Here is a 19,469-nt window from a genome sequence, read left to right on the forward strand (position 1 = left end):
CACTGGTCTAAGCTTTTATAATGTGTTACCCCCAAACACACTGGTCTATGCTTTTATAATGTGTTACCTCCAAACACACTGGTCAATGCTTTTATAATGTGTTACCCCCAAACACACTGGTCTATGCTTTTATAATGTGTTACCCCCAAACACACTGGTCTATGCTTTTATAATGTGTTACCCCCAAACACACTGGTCTATGCTTTTATAATGTGTTACCCCCAAACACACTGGTCTAAGCTTTTATAATGTGTTACCTCCAAACACACTGGTCTATGCTTTTATAATGTGTTACCTCCAAACACACTGGTCAATGCTTTTATAATGTGTTACCCCCAAACACACTGGTCTATGCTTTTATAATGTGTTACCCCCAAACACACTGGTCAATGCTTTTATAATGTGTTACCCCCAAACACACTGGTCTAAGCTTTTATAATGTGTTACCTCCAAACACACTGGTCAATGCTTTTATAATGTGTTACCTCCAAACACACTGGTCAATGCTTTTATAATGTGTTACCCCCAAACACACTGGTCTATGCTTTTATAATGTGTTAACCCCAAACACACTGGTCAATGCTTTTATAATGTGTTACCTCCAAACACACTGGTCAATGCTTTTATAATGTGTTACCCCCAAACACACTGGTCAATGCTTTTATAATGTGTTACCCCCAAACACACTGGTCAATGCTTTTATAATGTCCCAAACACACTGGTCAATGCTTTTATAATGTGATACCCCCAAACACACTGGTCTAAGCTTTTATAATGTGTTACCCCCAAACACACTGGTCTATGCTTTTATAATGTGTTACCTCCAAACACACTGGTCTATGCTTTTATAATGTGTTACCCCCAAACACACTGGTCTATGCTTTTATAATGTGTTACCCCCAAACACACTGGTCAATGCTTTTATAATGTGTTACCCCCAAACACACTGGTCAATGCTTTTATAATGTGTTACCCCCAAACACACTGCCCTAAGCTTTCGCCTTCATTTCAGCGGCAAAACATCTCTTTAGTTAGACTAGTGAATCAGCACTAACTCCCACCTCAGCATCAATCCTCCAGCTTGAAATAACATCAGACATTTTAAACCCCTCTGCCTGCCGGGATCTGCTGAAACTAAGCGTTGGTGGATACATGGGAGAGGTTGTGTGGAAGAGTACAGCACATGACTGGAATGTGAATGTGAGCTATAAAGGGCTGAAACACAGCAGAGAGGGAATGTGGTTTCACTATGTTCCACTTGAGAAAGACACTGATACATGGAATGACCAAATGCCAACACACACATTAGTTCTGTAATTGAATTTACAACGAAGCGTAGCCTAGTCAATAAACACACACAAAATCACATAGGAAAATGAAAACATCCTTTTGTCCCCACTCTCCTGTAATCTGTTCCTGACACTGAGCCACAGAACAAGGTAGTACAGCTGTAGTTCTGGTCACCATGGAAACCCCTCTCATACCATCGCTATGCTGCTGCCTCACCAACCGTCATAATCTATGAATGGAAGGAAATGGAGAGACAAAAAGAGGGAGAGACTAAGAGAGAGAAAGAAAGAAAGAGAGCAAGAAAGCGAGAGAAAGAGGGAGAGACAAAGAGAGAGAAAGAGAGAGAGCGAGAAAGAGAGAGGGATATAGAAAGAGAGGAAGAATGGCTTTGCCTGTCAGGATACAAGTGTAGGCGTCTTCACGATAACAGAGGAGAAACCGTAAGGTTTCAGGGTTGGAGAGTTAGAGAACACTAGTCAACTGTAAGGGTTCAGGGTTGGAGAGTTAGAGAACACTAGTCAACTGTAAGGGTTCAGGGTTGGAGAGTTAGAGAACACTAGTCAACTGAAAGGTTTCAGGGTTGGAGAGTTAGAGAACACTAGTCAACTGTAAGGGTTCAGGGTTGGAGAGTTAGAGAACACTAGTAAACTGTAAGGGTTCAGGGTTGGAGAGTTAGAGAACACTAGTCAACTGAAAGGTTTCAGGGTTGGAGAGTTAGAGAACACTAGTCAACTGTAAGGTTTCAGGGTTGGAGAGTTAGAGAACACTAGTCAACTGTAAGGTTTCAGGGTTGGAGAGTTAGAGAACACTAGTCAACTGTAAGGGTTCAGGGTTGGAGAGTTAGAGAACACTAGTCAACTGTAAGGGTTCAGGGTTGGAGAGTTAGAGAACACTAGTCAACTATAAGGGTTCAGGGTTGGAGAGTTAGAGAACACTAGTCAACTATAAGGGTTCAGGGTTGGAGAGTTAGAGAACACTAGTCAACTGTAAGGTTTCAGGGTTGGAGAGTTAGAGAACACTAGTCAACTGTAAGGGTTCAGGGTTGGAGAGTTAGAGAACACTAGTCAACTGTAAGGGTTCAGGGTTGGAGAGTTAGAGAACACTAGTCAACTGTAAGGTTTCAGGGTTGGAGAGTTAGAGAACACTAGTCAACTGTAAGGGTTCAGGGTTGGAGAGTTAGAGAACACTAGTCAACTATAAGGGTTCAGGGTTGGAGAGTTAGAGAACACTAGTCAACTGTAAGGTTTCAGGGTTGGAGAGTTAGAGAACACTAGTCAACTGTAAGGGTTCAGGGTTGGAGAGTTAGAGAACACTAGTCAACTGTAAGGGTTCAGGGTTGGAGAGTTAGAGAACACTAGTCAACTGTAAGGGTTCAGGGTTGGAGAGTTAGAGAACACTAGTCAACTGTAAGGTTTCAGGGTTGGAGAGTTAGAGAACACTAGTCAACTGTAAGGGTTCAGGGTTGGAGAGTTAGAGAACACTAGTCAACTGTAAGGTTTCAGGGTTGGAGAGTTAGAGAACACTAGTCAACTGTAAGGGTTCAGGGTTGGAGAGTTAGAGAACACTAGTCAACTGTAAGGGTTCAGGGTTGGAGAGTTAGAGAACACTAGTCAACTGTAAGGGTTCAGAGTTGGAGAGTTAGAGAACACTAGTCAACTGTAAGGTTTCAGGGTTGGAGAGTTAGAGAACACTAGTCAACTGTAAGGGTTCAGGGTTGGAGAGTTAGAGAACACTAGTCAACTGTAAGGGTTCAGGGTTGGAGAGTTAGAGAACACTAGTCAACTGTAAGGGTTCAGGGTTGGAGAGTTAGAGAACACTAGTCAACTGTAAGGGTTCAGGGTTGGAGAGTTAGAGAACACTAGTCAACTGTAAGGGTTCAGGGTTGGAGAGTTAGAGAACACTAGTCAACTGTAAGGTTTCAGGGTTGGAGAGTTAGAGAACACTAGTCAACTGTAAGGTTTCAGGGTTGGAGAGTTAGAGAACACTAGTCAACTGTAAGGGTTCAGGGTTGGAGAGTTAGAGAACACTAGTCAACTGTAAGGGTTCAGGGTTGGAGAGTTAGAGAACACTAGTCAACTGTAAGGGTTCAGGGTTGGAGAGTTAGAGAACACTAGTCAACTATAAGGTTTCAGGGTTGGAGAGTTAGAGAACACTAGTCAACTGTGGTACAGTAGTACGAAGGGCAGTTATCGGTATGAGGGGAGGGGAGAGGAGGGCAGTTATCAGTAAGGGAGGTGAGGACAAGAGAAGAGAGGAGAGGAGGGCAGTTATCAGTAAGAGAGGTGAGAGGACAAGAGAAGAGAGGAGAGAAGGGCAGTTATCAGTAAGGGAGGACAGGACAAGAGGAGAGAGGAGGAGGGCAGTTATCAGTAAGGGAGGACAGGACAAGAGGAGAGAGGAGAGGAGAGCAGTTATCAGTAAGGGAGGAGAGGACAAGAGAAGAGAGGAGAGGAGGACAGTTATTAGTAAGGGAGGTGAGACGACAAGAGGAGAGAGGAGAGGAGAGCAGTTATCAGTAAGGGAGGACAGGACAAGAGGAGAGAGGAGAGGAGGACAGTTATTAGTAAGGGAGGTGAGACGACAAGAGGAGAGAGGAGAGGAGAGCAGTTATCAGTAAGGGAGGACAGGACAAGAGGAGAGAGGAGAGGAGGACAGTTATTAGTAAGGGAGGTGAGACGACAAGAGGAGAGAGGAGAGGAGTACAGTTATCAGTAAGGGAGGAGAGGACAAGAGGAGAGAGGAGAGGAGAGCAGTTATCAGTAAGGGAGGAGAGGACAAGAGAAGAGAGGAGAGAAGGGCAGTTATCAGTAAGGGAGGAGAGGACAAGAGGAGAGAGGAGAGGAGGGCAGTTATCAGTAAGGGAGGACAGGACAAGAGGAGAGAGGAGGAGGGCAGTTATCAGTAAGGGAGGAGAGGACAAGAGGAGAGAGGAGAGGAAAGGAGGGCAGTTATCAGTAAGGGAGGTGAGGACAAGAGGAGAGAGGAGGAGGGCAGTTATCAGTAAGGGAGGTGAGAGGACAAGAGGAGAGAGGAGAGGAAAGGAGGGCAGTTATCAGTAAGGGAGGACAGGACAAGAGGAGAGAGGAGAGGAAAGGAGGGCAGTTATCAGTAAGGGAGGAGAGGACAAGAGGAGAGAGGAGAGGAGGGCAGTTATCAGTAAGGGAGGTGAGAGGACAAGAGGAGAGAGGAGAAGAGGGCAGTTATCAGTAAGGGAGGACAGGACAAGAGGAGAGAGGAGAGGAGGGCAGTTATCAGTAAGGGAGGTGAGGACAAGAGGAGAGAGGAGGAGGGCAGTTATCAGTAAGGGAGGTGAGGACAAGAGGAGAGAGGAGAGGAGGGCAGTTATCAGTAAGGGAGGTGAGGACAAGAGGAGAGAGGAGAGGAGGGCAGTTATCAGTAAGGGAGGAGAGGACAAGAGGAGAGAGGAGGAGGGCAGTTATCAGTAAGGGAGGAGAGGACAAGAGGAGAGAGGAGAGGAAAGGAGGGCAGTTATCAGTAAGGGAGGTGAGGACAAGAGGAGAGAGGAGGAGGGCAGTTATCAGTAAGGGAGGACAGGACAAGAGGAGAGAGGAGGAGGGCAGTTATCAGTAAGGGAGGAGAGGACAAGAGGAGAGAGGAGAGGAAAGGAGGGCAGTTATCAGTAAGGGAGGTGAGGACAAGAGGAGAGAGGAGGAGGGCAGTTATCAGTAAGGGAGGTGAGAGGACAAGAGGAGAGAGGAGAGGAGGGCAGTTATCAGTAAGGGAGGAGAGGACAAGAGGAGAGGAAAGGAGGGCAGTTATCAGTAAGGGAGGAGAGGACAAGAGGAGAGAGGAGAGGAGAGCAGTTATCAGTAAGGGAGGTGAGAGGACAAGAGGAGAGAGGAGGAGGGCAGTTATCAGTAAGGGAGGACAGGACAAGAGGAGAGAGGAGAGGAGGGCAGTTATCAGTAAGGGAGGTGAGAGGACAAGAGGAGAGAGGAGAGGAGGACAGTTATCAGTAAGGGAGGAGAGGACAAGAGGAGAGAGGAGAGGAAAGGAGGGCAGTTATCAGTAAGGGAGGTGAGGACAAGAGGAGAGAGGAGAGGAGGGCAGTTATCAGTAAGGGAGGACAGGACAAGAGGAGAGAGGAGGAGGGCAGTTATCAGTAAGGGAGGAGAGGACAAGAGGAGAGAGGAGAGGAGGGCAGTTATCAGTAAGGGAGGAGAAATAGCCTGGAGACAAGATGTGGTGTGTGACCCGAGCTAGAGATAGCCTGGAAGAGTTTAGAACAATGCCTCATTGTCTCATCTTCCTGGCATCTGGGAAACTAAGCCGGGTTGGAAGTAAAACAACATCCTGTGCAGATAACTTGGAGATGGGCCAAGGTGGCTTATGGGAAGGGTAGAAATTACTGACTAAGCATTTTTTAGGGCCTATATAAGATCTGTTTTTTCATTATCAGTTAAGCACTCGGCAACACACTTTGGAGTGTGGGGTCGACGGTTTCATTATTGCAATAATTAATCCAAGTTAAATAAAGATGATTGCTTGAATAATTGTCCAAGTCTCTCTCAGTACTGAAATGTCCACGACAGAGTGCACTAGATTCAGCCTTGGGGTGTAGCAGACATTGGTCTGTGGAAGGGGAGTGTTGGAAATACAGTGGCTGAGAAGAGTCTAAAACAGCATTATCAGGTGCTGTGTGGGGGGCACAGAGTCCACAGCACAGTCTCTTATAGTGCTGCAGGAACTGACCCAAAAGGAGAGGATAACTCCCTATAGACAAGCAGAGAGCTCAGTATAGAAGTTGCACTTAGGCTCAGATCTAGGATCAGATTACCCCACCTAAATCCTAACTTTCACCATTATTGGGAAAACACCAAACTGGCCATAGCTCAGTCTTTAGAAGGACTTCATTCTAGTCAGAGCGGAGCAGTAGCATACCTGTGGAGGCAGTGAAGGAGGTTATTGCCATCCCGATGACCTAGCAGGCTTCTCGTCGATTATGTAAGGATTTTTGAGTACGGAGGATCCCTGTTCTGTCACGTTCCTGACCTGTTTTCCTTTGTTATGTATTTGTTTTAGTTGGTCAGGGCGTGAGTTGGGTGGGTTGGTCTAGGTTTGTTTTTCTATGTTGGGATTTTTGTGTTTGGCCTGGTATGATTCTCAATCAGAGACAGGTGTGTATCGTTTGTCCCTGATTGAGAGTCATACTAAGGCAGCCAGGGTTTCACTGGTGTTTTGTGGGTGTTTGTGTCCTGTGTCAGTGTTTGGGCCACACAGGACTGTTTTCAGGTTAGTCACGTTTGTAGAGTTTCGTAATTTGTAGTGTTTGTTGTTTGTTCATTAAAACATGAATACCTACTACTCCGCATCTTGGTCCGATCCATGACGACTACGACAACCATAACATGTTCGGTGTGTACAGGGGTGGAGGTGAGGGTTCAGGGGAGGGGGGGAGAGTGGCTGGGTGTGGAGATGAGTGAACCTTTCGGACCAAAACAAATCAAAAACACGCTGCTCATTGTAAAGATATTCTTTATAAAGGCTCGCACACGTCGCACCAAATGTGGATCTAGCATTCGTCTGCCTGCCGTTTAGCACGCTGTGTTTTAGGGACCGCCAGCTGTAGACGGCTAACTGACCACATTGTTCAGGCTATTGTACACGTAAAATCGGTGCACACTCGGTTCGCAAATGACGTTTAGAGGTGCTAAATACTCTCGGCCAGCAAACGTTATTGATGTGTCTTAGCCCTGAAACATTTACTTTTCTAAAGCTCTGAATCGTCGCAAATACAGGCTATGAACAATCACAAGTTGTGTTTTAGTTTCAACAGCCAATGTATCTAAAGATTTCCCCTTAGGCATTTGTGTGCCCCAATTTAGAAATTGAACCCCATTTCAATCTCAGAGTTTTTAAACTGAGATTGACTGGTAATTTCTTCTGTTTGAATAAGAAAACATATAACATGAATGAAATAAACTGACTAACAAAAATCCAAATAAAAATACTGAATCATTCAACAGTTCCACCTCTTATCTACCTCTCTTCCTCCTTCCGTTCCAATACCAACAAATCCCATTGGTAGATAGTTACCTGACACAATCTTACAGCTCATTGTGATTGGCTGAAATGATTTCCCAGGGGACACGGAGGGGCCTGGACGCCTGACCCTGTGGGACAATCTTACAGCTGGCCGTGATTGGCTGGAAGGCCGAGTTGCCATAGGAACCCAAACACGATCTTCTCTGTGACTTTACGCCGGGATGGGGTGCGTTCCGAGGCTGAAGGAAGCGCACTGTACACCATGGACCTCCCCGCTTTGATGGGCAGACCTGGACGGGAAGAGAGGATAGAGAGAGAAAGAGAGAGAGGGGGAGAAGGCAATAACCATTAAAAACCACTCTGGGCATCATCTACAATATAATTACCTTCATCCTGGCACAAAGAGATAGCGGGAGAGAGAGGTGGGATAGAGAGAAAGAGAGAGAGAGAGAGAGAGAGAGGGCTAGAGAGAGACGGGGGATGAGATACGGTTTCTCAGTCCACACTCATCAATCATTCACTATAGGCCTGCAGAGGAAAGGATTAGAAATGTTAAAAAAGAGAGGTAAAAATAACAGCACTTGGGCTGGTCGTGATTCACTGACTAGGAGATGAAAGTGACATCATTCCAATGCAGTTACAGCTACTTATTTCACAGTTCACGTCAAGGCCTCAATGGAAAATGTTTGGATGTTCTATGGTGTGCAGTTACACTCGATGTCTCAGTCACAACTCTATCTGATAGAACTTGACTGAATAGAACCCCCCAGGCATAGAAACAGAATGACACCCATATTGAATTAACCCATGAGTGCACTTCAAATGGCAGTGGTCCGACGGCTTATCCTGTTCTAGTAATTATATATCTATGACCTCATGTATCTCACCTTGTCACGTTCCTGACCTGTTTTATGTTATTTTTGTATGTGTTTAGTTGGTCAGGGTGTGAGTTGGGGTGGGCATTCTATGTTTTGTGTTTCTATGTTTAAGTTTGTAATTAGCCTTATATGGTTCTCAATCAGAGACAGGTGTTTGACTTTTCCTCTGATTGAGAACGGCAGTCCTCCTCCTCTTCATCTTCGGAAGAGGAGGAGTATTGAGGGAACCAAGGCGCAGCGTAGTGAAAAGACATTTTTATTAACGAAACACGAACTTGATTAAACTAACAAAACAACAAACGGTGTAGACAGACCTAGACGACGTACTTACATAAAACAAGAAAAACGCACGAATAGGAACATAGGCTACACAAACCGAACAAACCGTAAACAGTCCCGCGTGGTGAACAGACACATACACGGAAGACAATCACCCACAACGAACACTGTGACAACGCCTACCTAAATATGACTCTTAATTAGAGGAACGCCAAACACCTGCCTCTAATTAAGAGCCATACCAGGCAACCCAAAACCAACACAGAAACAGAAAACATAGAATGCCCACCCAAACTCACGTCCTGACCAACTAACACATATAACAAACTAACAGAAATAGGTCAGGAACGTGACAAGAACCATATAAAGGTTGGCTGTTCACACTGTTTGTTTGTGGGTGATTGTCTTCCGTGTCTGTGTCTTTGCACCACACGGGAATGTTTCGGTTTGTTTGTTCATTCGTTCGTTCGTTTGTATGTTGTAGTCTGTACCTGTTCGTGCGTTCTTCGTGTTTCATGTAAGTTCTCAGAGTTCAGGTCTGTCTACGTTTTCGTTTTGTTATTTTGTAATCTTTTCAAGTGTTCTTCGTGTTTCGTCTTCGTCTGTCAATAAATCATTATGTATTCACAACCCGCTGCATTTTGGTCCTCCGATCCTTCTCTCCTCTCCTCGTCCGAGGAGGAGGAAGATCTAGACACCCGTTACACACCTTTCTCTGCGATGGTGCGGTGGTTGCACTGTGAGAGAGGGGAAAGCTGCAGCAGCCAGAGACTGTATGTGTTACGGCTGTCACTCTCCTCTTCCTCGGATGAGGAGAGGAGAGAAGGATCATCAGACCAATACGCAGCTTGAGGGAAATAAGCCATCTTTTATTTCGTAACGACGGCACACGAAAACAAACACTTTAACAAACTTACAAAAACAAGAAAACGACGTAGACGAAACCTGAACATAAACTCACATCAATAAACGTAAACTCACGGACAGGAACAGACTACATCAAAACGCACGAACAGCCAAACAGTCCCGTATGGTAACATACATCGACGACACGAGAGACATCACAGGAGACAATCACCCACAAACAAACAGTGAGAACGCCCTACCTAAATATGACTCTTAATTAGAGGAAAACGCAAACCACCTGCCTCTAATCAAGAGCCATACCAGGCAACCCAAAACCAACATAGAAACAGATAACATAGACTGCCCACCCAAAACACATGCCCTGACCATAAACACATGAAAAACAACATAAAACAGGTCAGGACCGTTACAGAACCCCCCCCCCCCTCAAGGTGCGAACGCCGGGCGCACCAGCACAAAGTCCAGGGGAGGGTCTGGGTGGGCAGTTGACCACGGTGGTGGCTCCGGCTCTGGACGCTGTCCCCACACCACCATAGTCACTCCCCGCTTCTGTCTTCCCCTCCCAATGACCACCCTAAAACTAACATCCCCTAAATAAATGGCCAGCACCGGGACAAGGGGCAGCACCGGGACAAGGGGCAGCACCGGGACAAGGGGCAGCACCGGGATAAGGGGCAGCACCGGGATAAGGGGCAGCACCGGGATAAGGGGCAGCACCGGAATAAGGGGCAGCACCGGGACAAGGGGCAGCACCGGGACAAGGGGCAGCACCGGGACAAGGGGCAGCACCGGGACAAGGGGCAGCACCGGGACAAGGGGCAGCACCGGGACAAGGGGCAGGTCCCGGCTGATATACTCTGGCAGATCCAGGCTGAGGGACTCTGGCAGGTCCTGGCTGAGGGACTCTGGCAGGTCCTGGCTGAGGGACTCTGGCAGGTCCTGGCTGAGGGACTCTGGCAGGTCCTGGCTGAGGGACTCTGGCAGGTCCTGGCTGAGGGACTCTGGCAGGTCCTGGCTGAGGGACTCTGGCAGGTCCTGGCTGAGGGACTCTGGCAGGTCCTGGCTGGACGGCTCTGGCAGGTCCTGGCTGGACGGCTCTGGCAGGTCCTGGCTGGACGGCTCTGGCAGGTCCTGGCTGGACGGCTCTGGCAGGTCCTGGCTGGACGGCTCTGGCAGGTCCTGGCTGGACGGCTCTGGCAGGTCCTGGCTGGACGGCTCTGGCAGGTCCTGGCAGGACGGCTCTGGCAGGTCATGGCAGGACGGCTCTGGCAGGTCATGGCAGGACGGCTCTGGCAGGTCATGGCAGGACGGCTCTGGCTGGTCATGGCAGGACGGCTCTGGCTGGTCATGGCAGGACGGCTCTGGCTGGTCATGGCAGGACGGCTCTGGCTGGTCATGGCAGGACGGCTCTGGCTGGTCATGGCAGGACGGCTCTGGCTGGTCATGGCAGGACGGCTCTGTAGGGAGGAGAAGGAGAGACAGCCTGGTGCGTGGTCTAGGCACTGGCTGCGCTGGAGAGGAGGAAACAGCTGGAGAGAGAACCCGGAGAGACAGCCTGGTACGGGGGGCTGCCACCGGAGGACTGGTACATGGAGGTGGCACCGGGTCTACCGGACCGTGAAGGAGGACACGTGCTCTTGAGCACCGAGCCTCCCCAACCCTACCAGGTTGAATGGTCCCCGTAGCCCTGCCAGTGCGGCGAGGTGGAATAGCCCGCACTGGGCTATGCAGGCGAACCGGGGACACCACCTGTAAGGCTGGTGCCATGTACGCCGGCCCGAGGAGACGTACTGGAGGCCAGATACGTTGGGCCGGCTTCATGACATCCGGCTCGATGCCCAACCTAGCCCTCCCAGTGCGGCAAGGTGGAATAGCCCGCACTGGGCTAAGCACGCGTACTGGGGACACCGTGCGCTTTACCGCATAACACGGTGTCTTACCAGTACGACGCCTTCTACCTCCACGGTAAGCACGGGGAGTTGGCTCGGGTATCCTACCCGGCTTTGCCACACTCCTCGTGTGCCCCCCCCCAAGAAATTTTTTGGTCTGACTCACGGGCTCCCAACCGCGTCGTCGCGCTGCCTCCTCATACCAGCGCCTCTCAGCCTTCGCTGCTTCCAACTCCTCCTTTGGACGGCGATATTCCCCTGGCTGAGCCCAAGGTCCTCTACCGTCCAGGATCTCCTCCCAAGTCCAGGAGTCCTTGTTGCTCCGTAGAGCATTCCCTTGCCGCTTGGTCTTAGCGTGGTGGGTGATTCTGTTACGGCTGTCACTCTCCTCTTCCTCGGATGAGGAGAGGAGAGAAGGATCATCAGACCAATACGCAGCTTGAGGGAAATAAGCCATCTTTTATTTCGTAACGACGGCACACGAAAACAAACACTTTAACAAACTTACAAAAACAAGAAAACGACGTAGACGAAACCTGAACATAAACTCACATCAATAAACGTAAACTCACGGACAGGAACAGACTACATCAAAACGCACGAACAGCCAAACAGTCCCGTATGGTAACATACATCGACGACACGAGAGACATCACAGGAGACAATCACCCACAAACAAACAGTGAGAACGCCCTACCTAAATATGACTCTTAATTAGAGGAAAACGTAAACCACCTGCCTCTAATCAAGAGCCATACCAGGCAACCCAAAACCAACATAGAAACAGATAACATAGACTGCCCACCCAAAACACATGCCCTGACCATAAACACATGAAAAACAACATAAAACAGGTCAGGACCGTTACAGTATGTATGTATGTATGTATATGTATGTATGTATGTATGTATGTATGTATGTATGTATGTATGTATGTATGTATGTATGTATGTGTCGTGTCTTTGACTATGCCAGATTAATTGCTATGACATGCTATTCTATAAAATAGTTTCTCTGTAATTAATATTACCTGATTGAACTAATCATGTAAATGTTAATTAACTAGAGAGGGACACCACGAAATAATATTTATAGAGCTGTTATCTTTCGAATAAACTCTTAAAGATTTAGTAAGATTTTACATCCATAACAGTCACATTAATCGTCATTTTATTCAGTCTCATCTGAAAGTTGTAAATCCTTGATTATCTGCAAGAATCCTGGCTAACAAGTTGAATCAGCAATACAAAATTGGGTTTAATTATTTATTTACTAAATACCTAACTAATCACACAGAATCACACATATACAATTAAATCATAACTTGATCACAAATTACGTCATACAGAAAAACGTCCCTAGCGGGCGGAATAGATATGACAGCTTGTTACACAAAGGGAAGGGGCTGAGTCCTAGTGAAAGAGGGGGAGACTGGGACAGAGGCGAAGCTGTGCTATCGTAAATACAGTATCTTATGCATTCTAAATTACCGCCCATTTGAAGAGGAAAATGCAATAAATATTTACTCTGAGCTGCGCTTCAGTAGGTTGGTGGTAGATGGACCGTGTCGCCAACCCGAGTCCTCTGTCCTTTGGAGAATGTCTCTGGTGCCTTACTGGATACGTTGGAGGAACGTTGTGTGTAGTAGACGGGATACTCAAAATTCCTTCCTAACCTGCGTTTAGCTGTTGCTAACTCAACGGCTAGGAGATATCACTTCTGTAGTGAATACGAGTTCAAAGTTGGAGAATGTCTCTGGTGCCTTACTAGATACGTTGGAGGAACGTTGTGTGTAGAAGACAGGATACTCAAAATTCCTTCCTAACCTGCATTTAGCTGTTGCTAACTCAACGGCTAGGAGATATCACTTCTGTAGTGAATACGAGTTCAAAGTTCATACCATTCACAATCAAAGTCCATGCTGATGTTGGCTTAGTTCTGTAGTTATTATCTGAACCATTCTGACACCGGACTGTCATCCTAGTGTACCCGGAACAGAAAGTTATATTCTTGTCAATGGCTTTTAAAGTGGAGGGAGAGGGGTGTGTCTGAAAAGTTTATAACACATGCCTCGCAGAGGAACACTTATGAAAATCCAGATCTCTCATTTGGAAGCTAAAATTACATTTCACCTCTTCACAAATAATGTCATATTCAAACATTTGAATTAAACAACAATTCCATGTGAATCCGATACCTCTGACATTTAGACTTTCCACAGTAGAGTTTATGTCATTCTATCATTGATGAGAATGTGTCAGAGGGCAACCGAACTGACATAATATACCTTAAGTACCACCGCATATGTTCAGTTGGTCGGATTACCAGAATATAGTTCATTTCCCCCAACTTCTGATGTTACCCAGAATCTCTATGTTAACCCATGGGTTTCCTTATGTCACATCAATTATAGTAGGGAGAGAGAAAAAGGGGGAAAGAGGTATTTATGACTGTCATAAACCTACCCACAGGCCAACGTCATGACATATGTATGTATGTATGTATGTATGTATGTATGTATGTATGTATGTATGTATGTATGTATGTATGTATGTATGTATGTATGTCCAATGTAAAATGAGTCCTATATCGACATAACCTGACAGGCCGCTCAGTAAGGAAGAAGCCACTGCTCCAAAACCGCCATAAAAAAAGCCACACTACGGTTTGCAACTGCACATGGGGACAATGATCGTACTTTTCTGAGAAATGTCCTCTGGTCTGATGAAACAAAAATAGAACTGTTTGGCCATAATGACCATCGTTATGTTTGGAGGAAAAAGGGGGAGGCTAACAAGCCGAAGAACACCATCCCAACCGTGAAGCATGGGGGTGGCAGCATCATGTTGTGGGGGTGCTTTGCTGCAGGAGGGACTGGTGCACTTCACAAAATAGATCAGCAACATGAGGATGGAAAATTATCTGGATATGTTGAAGCAACATCTCAAGACATCAGTCAGGAAGTTAAAGCTTGGTCGCAAATGGTTCTTCCAAATGGACAATGACACCAAGCATACTTCCAACGTTGTGGCAAAATGGCTTAAGGACAACAAAGTCAAGGTATTGGAGTGGCCATCACAAAGCCCTGACCTCAATCCTATAGAAAATTTGTGGGCAGAACTGAAAAAGCGTGTGCGAGCAAGGAGGCCTGCAAACCTGACTCAGTTACACCAGCTCTGTCAGGAGGAATGGAACAAAATTCACCCAACTTATTGTGGGAAGCTTGTGGAAGGCTACCTGAAACATTTGACCCAGGTTAAACAATTTAAAGGCAATGCTACCTAGTACTAGTTTACTATGTAAACTTCTGACCCCCTGGTAATGTGATGAAAGAAATAAAATCTGAAATAAATCCTTCTCTCTACTATTATTCTGACATTTCACATTCTTAAAATGAAGTGGTGATCCTAACTGATCTAAGACAGGGAATTTTTACTAGGATTAAATGTAAAGAATTGTGAAAAACTGAGTTTAAATGTATTTGGCTAAGGTGTATGTAAACTTTCGACTTAAACTGTATGTATGTGTGTGTATATATATACAGTGCTTTAGGAAAGTATTCAGACTCCTTTACTTTTTTCACATTTTGTTACATTATAGCCTTATAAATAAAATCCTCAGCAATCTACACACAAAACCCCATAATGGCAAAAGCGAAAACAGCTTTTTAGAAATACCTTATTTACATAAGTATTAAGACCCTTTGCTCTGAGATTCAATATTAAGCTCAGGTGCATCCTGTTTCCATTGATCATCTTTGAGATGTTTCTACAACTTTATTGGAGTCCACCTGTGGTAAATTCAATTAATTGGACAGGATTTGGAAAGGCACACACCTGTCTATATAAGATCCCACAGTTGACAGTGCACGTCAAAGCAAAAACCAAGACATGAGGTCGAAGGAATTGTCCGTAGAGCTCCAAGACAGGATTGTGTCGAGGCACAGATCTGAGGAAGGGTACCAAAAAATGTCTTCAGCATTGAAGGTCCCCAAGAACACAGTGGCCTCCATCATTTTTGGAACCACCAAGACTCTTCCTAGAGCTTGCTACTTTGGGGGAGAAGGGTTGGGAGAAGGGTCGGGGGAGAAGGGCCTTGGTCAGGGAGGTGACGAAGAACCCAATGGTCACTCTGACAGAGCTCTAGAGTTCCTCTGTGATGGGAGAACCTTCCAGAAGAACAACCTTCTCTGCAGCACTCCACCAATCAGGCACATGACAGCCCGCTTGGAATTTGCCAAAAGGCACCTAAAGATTCTCAGACCATGAGAAACAAGATTCTCTGGACTGATGAAACCAAGATTGAACTCTTTGGCCTCAATGCCATGCGACACGTCTGGAGGAAACCGAGCCCAATCTTTATGGTGAAGCATGGTGGTGGCAGCATCATGATGTGGGGATGTTTTTCAGAGTCAGGCTCGAGGCAAAGCTGAACGGAGCAAAGTACAGAGAGATTCTTGATGAAAATCTGCTACAGAGCGCTTAGGACCTCAGACTGGGGTGAAGGTTCACCTTCCATCAGGACAACGACCCTAAGCACACAGCCAAGACAACGCAGGAGCGGCTTCGGGACAAGTCTCTGAATGTTCTTGTGCGGCCCAGCCAGAGCCCGGACTTGAACCCAATCAAACATCTCTGGAGAGATCTGAAAATACCTGCGCAGCAACGCTCCCATTCCAACCTGACAGAACTTGAGAGGATCTGCAGAAGAATGGGAGAAACTCCCCAAATACAAGTGTGCCAAGCTTGTAGTGTCATACCCAAGAAGAATTGAGTCTGTAATCACTGCCAAAGGCGCTTCAACAAAGTATTGAGTAAAGGGTCTGAATACTTAGGTAAATGTCATATTATTATTTTTTTTATAAATTGGCAAACATAAAAAAAGAAAAAATTGCTTCGTCATCATGGGATATTGTGTGTAGATTGATGAAGGGGAAAAAACTATTGAATACATTTTAGAATAAGGCTATAACATAACAAAATGTGGAAAAAGTCAAGGGGTCTGAATACTTCCCCGAAGGCACTGTGTGTGTGTGTATATATATACAGTACCAGTCAAAAGTTTGGGCACACCTACTCATTGAAGGGTTTTTCTTTATTTCTACATTGTAGAATAATATTACAGACATCAAAACTATAAAATAACACGTGGAATCATGTAGTAACCAAAAAAGTGTAAAACAAATCAAAATAGATTTTAGATTCATCAAAGTAGCCACCCTTTGCCTTGATGACAGCTTTGCACACTCATGGCATTATCTCAACCAGCTTCACCTGGAATGCTTTTCCAACAGTCTTGAAGGAGTTCCCACATATGCTGAGCACTTGTTGACTGTTCTTCCTTCACTCTGCGGTCCAACTCATCCCAAACCATCTCAATTGGGTTGAGGTCGGGTGATTGTGGAGGCCAGGTCATCTGATGCAGCACTCCATCACTCTCCTTCTTGGTCAAATATCCCTGACACAGCCTGGAGGTGTGTTGGGTCATTGTCCTGTTGAAAAACAAATGATTGTCCCACTAAGCGCAAACCAGATGGGATGGCGTATCGCTGCAGAATGCTGTGGTAGCCATGCTGGTTAAGTGTGCCTTGCATTTCTTAATAAATCACTGACAGTGTCACGAGCAAAGCACCCCCACACCATCACACCTCCTCCTCCATGCTTCACGGTGGGAACCACACATGCAGATATCATCTGTTCACCTACTCTGCGTCTCACAAAGACACGGCGGTTGGAGCTAAAAATCTAAACTTTGAACTCATCAGACCAAAGGACAGATTTCCACCGGTCTAATGTCTCTTCTTATTATTAGTGTCCTTTAGTAGTGATTTCTTTGCAGCAATTCGACCATGAAGGCCGCATTCACGCAGTCTCCTCTGAACAGTTGATGTTGAGATGTGTCTGAACTCTGTGAAGCATTTATTTGGGTTGCAATTTCTGAGGCTGGTAACTCTAATGAACTTATCCTCTGCAGCTGAGGTAACTCTTTTCTGTGGCGGTCCTCATGAGAGCCAGTTTCATCATAGCACTTGATGGTTTTTGAGATTGCAAAAATTGGCTGACCTTCATGTCTTAAAGTAATGATGTGCTGTTGTTTCTCTTTGCTTATTTTAGCTGTTCTTGCCATAATATGGACATGGTCATTTACCAAATAGGACTAACTTCTGTACACCACCCCTACCTTGTCACAACACAACTGATTGGCTCAAACGCATTAAGCAGGAAAGAAAATCCACAAATTGACTTAACAAAACACATCTGTTAATTGAAATGCATTCCAGGTGACTACCTCATGAAGCTGGTTGAGAGAATGCCAAGAGTGTGCAAAGCTGTCATCAAGGCAAAGGGTGGCTACTTTGAAGAATTTCACATTTAAAATATATTTTGATTTAACACTTATTGGGTTACTACATGATTCCATATGTGTTATTTCATAGTTGTGATGTCTTCACTATTATTCTACAATGTAGATGTAGGTGTGTCCAAACTTTGGACTGGTACTGTGTATTTATACGAGGAACATTAGCTGGTGGGAGAAATGCAATAAAGGGTAATCCTCGGTTCTCGCCAGGCCCAATGTTTATGTTCACAATGTGCTTGTATTGTGTCAGAATGCCCAGTGTTAGAAAGAATCCAATCAAATTCATGAATCAAGATTTCCAATCAGTCTAATTTGCATAAACATTGTGATTGAATGATAGCTGTGAGGGTTATCAAATCAGGATCAAATCCTCTGATCTCCTTGAGCTCATTAACGATAGAATGTTCATATTTGAAGATTGACGAAAGGTACGTCTCTTTGGCAATGACAAGGAGTGGCAAAGAGTGTAATGTCAGCTACAGGGACGGGTACCCAGGCTACCTTAGATGACAATCAGAAAAGGCTTTAGCTATGTCTCTGTGGGGTTCAGTTAGTTTGAATTCTCCACTCAGCCAGCCAGTCAGTCGATCAGTCAGTCAGACGGTCGGTCAGTCAGCCTGTCAGTTAGTCAACCAGCCAGCCAGCCAGTCACTCAGTCAACCAATCAGTCTGCCCGTCAGTGAGGGTGCATCTGGGTTATTAAGAGCCTTGTGTGTCTGGTCTGTTATGCTGATGAATGAGGACCCAAAAGCGACGTAATAGAAACAGAGTCTTTATTCCAGTCTTAAACAAACAATGATTCTCCTGGATATTATCAAAGGTAAATCCAAAACAGGAAACTGAAATCCTCTCGTCAGTAGAGAGGAACGACTGGAGACGCGACCACAGACTGCAGGTCGCTTCAGGAAGGCACAGACCGTAGCTGACATAGACACCTGCTCACACGCAGCATCTGACGAAGGCAAAAACACGACAGGGCGGAACAAGGACACAGAACAGCAAACCTCAAACAAGAATCCGACAAAGACAGAAGCGGAAAACAGAGGGAGAAATAGGGACTCTAATCAGAGGGCAAAATAGGGGACAGGTGTGAAAGACTAAATGAGGTCGTTAGGAGAATGAGAAACAGCTGGGAGCGGCAACGAAGGAAATCATCAATCAACGAACGGTCCAGCACATCCCGAGATGGAACCCAACTCCTCTCCTCAGGACCGTAACCCCCCCAATCCACTAAGTACTGGTGACCACGTCCCCGAGAACGCATGTCCATGATCCTCCGTTCCTTGTAAATAGGTGCGCCCTCGACAAGGACGGGAGGGGGGGAGGGAAGACGAACGGGGGAGCGAAGAAAAGGCTTGACACAAGAGACATGGAAGACAGGGTGGACGCGACGAAGATGTCGCGGAAGAAGCAGTCGCACAGCGACAGGATTAACGACCTGAGAGACACGGAACGGACCAATGAACCGCGGCGTCAACTTGCGAGAAGCTGTCGTAAGGGAAAGGTTACGAGTGGAAAGCCACACTCTCTGACCGCGACAATACCTAGGACTCTTAATCCTACGTTTATTGGCGGATCTCACAGTCCTCCCCGCAGACGAAGGCAGACCGGTAATAAAGTCTAAGGCGATGTGAGACCATGAACGAGAAGGAATGGGAAGCGGTCTGAGACGACCGGCAGGAGGAGAGTTACCTGACTTAGTCTGCGCGCAGTCCGAACAAGCAGCCACGAAACGCCGCGTGTCCCGCTCCTGAGTAGGCCACCAAAACCGCTGGCGAATAGAAGCAAGCGTACCCCGAACGCCGGGGTGGCCAGCTAACTTGGCAGAATGAGCCCACTGAAGAACAGCCAGACGAGTAGAGACAGGAACGAACAGAAGGTTACTAGGACAAGCGCGCGG

At 46.3% G+C, this 19,469-nt stretch overlaps 1 pseudogene; it reads right to left on the reverse strand.

Annotated features, from left to right (window-relative positions):
* LOC129842314 (uncharacterized) overlaps nt 1-19,469 on the reverse strand; it is a 56,731-nt pseudogene that overhangs the window by 27,348 nt on the left and 9,914 nt on the right.

This window comes from Salvelinus fontinalis, unplaced genomic scaffold (genome assembly GCF_029448725.1).
Source record: "Salvelinus fontinalis isolate EN_2023a unplaced genomic scaffold, ASM2944872v1 scaffold_0032, whole genome shotgun sequence".
Lineage (NCBI taxonomy): Eukaryota > Metazoa > Chordata > Actinopteri > Salmoniformes > Salmonidae > Salvelinus > Salvelinus fontinalis.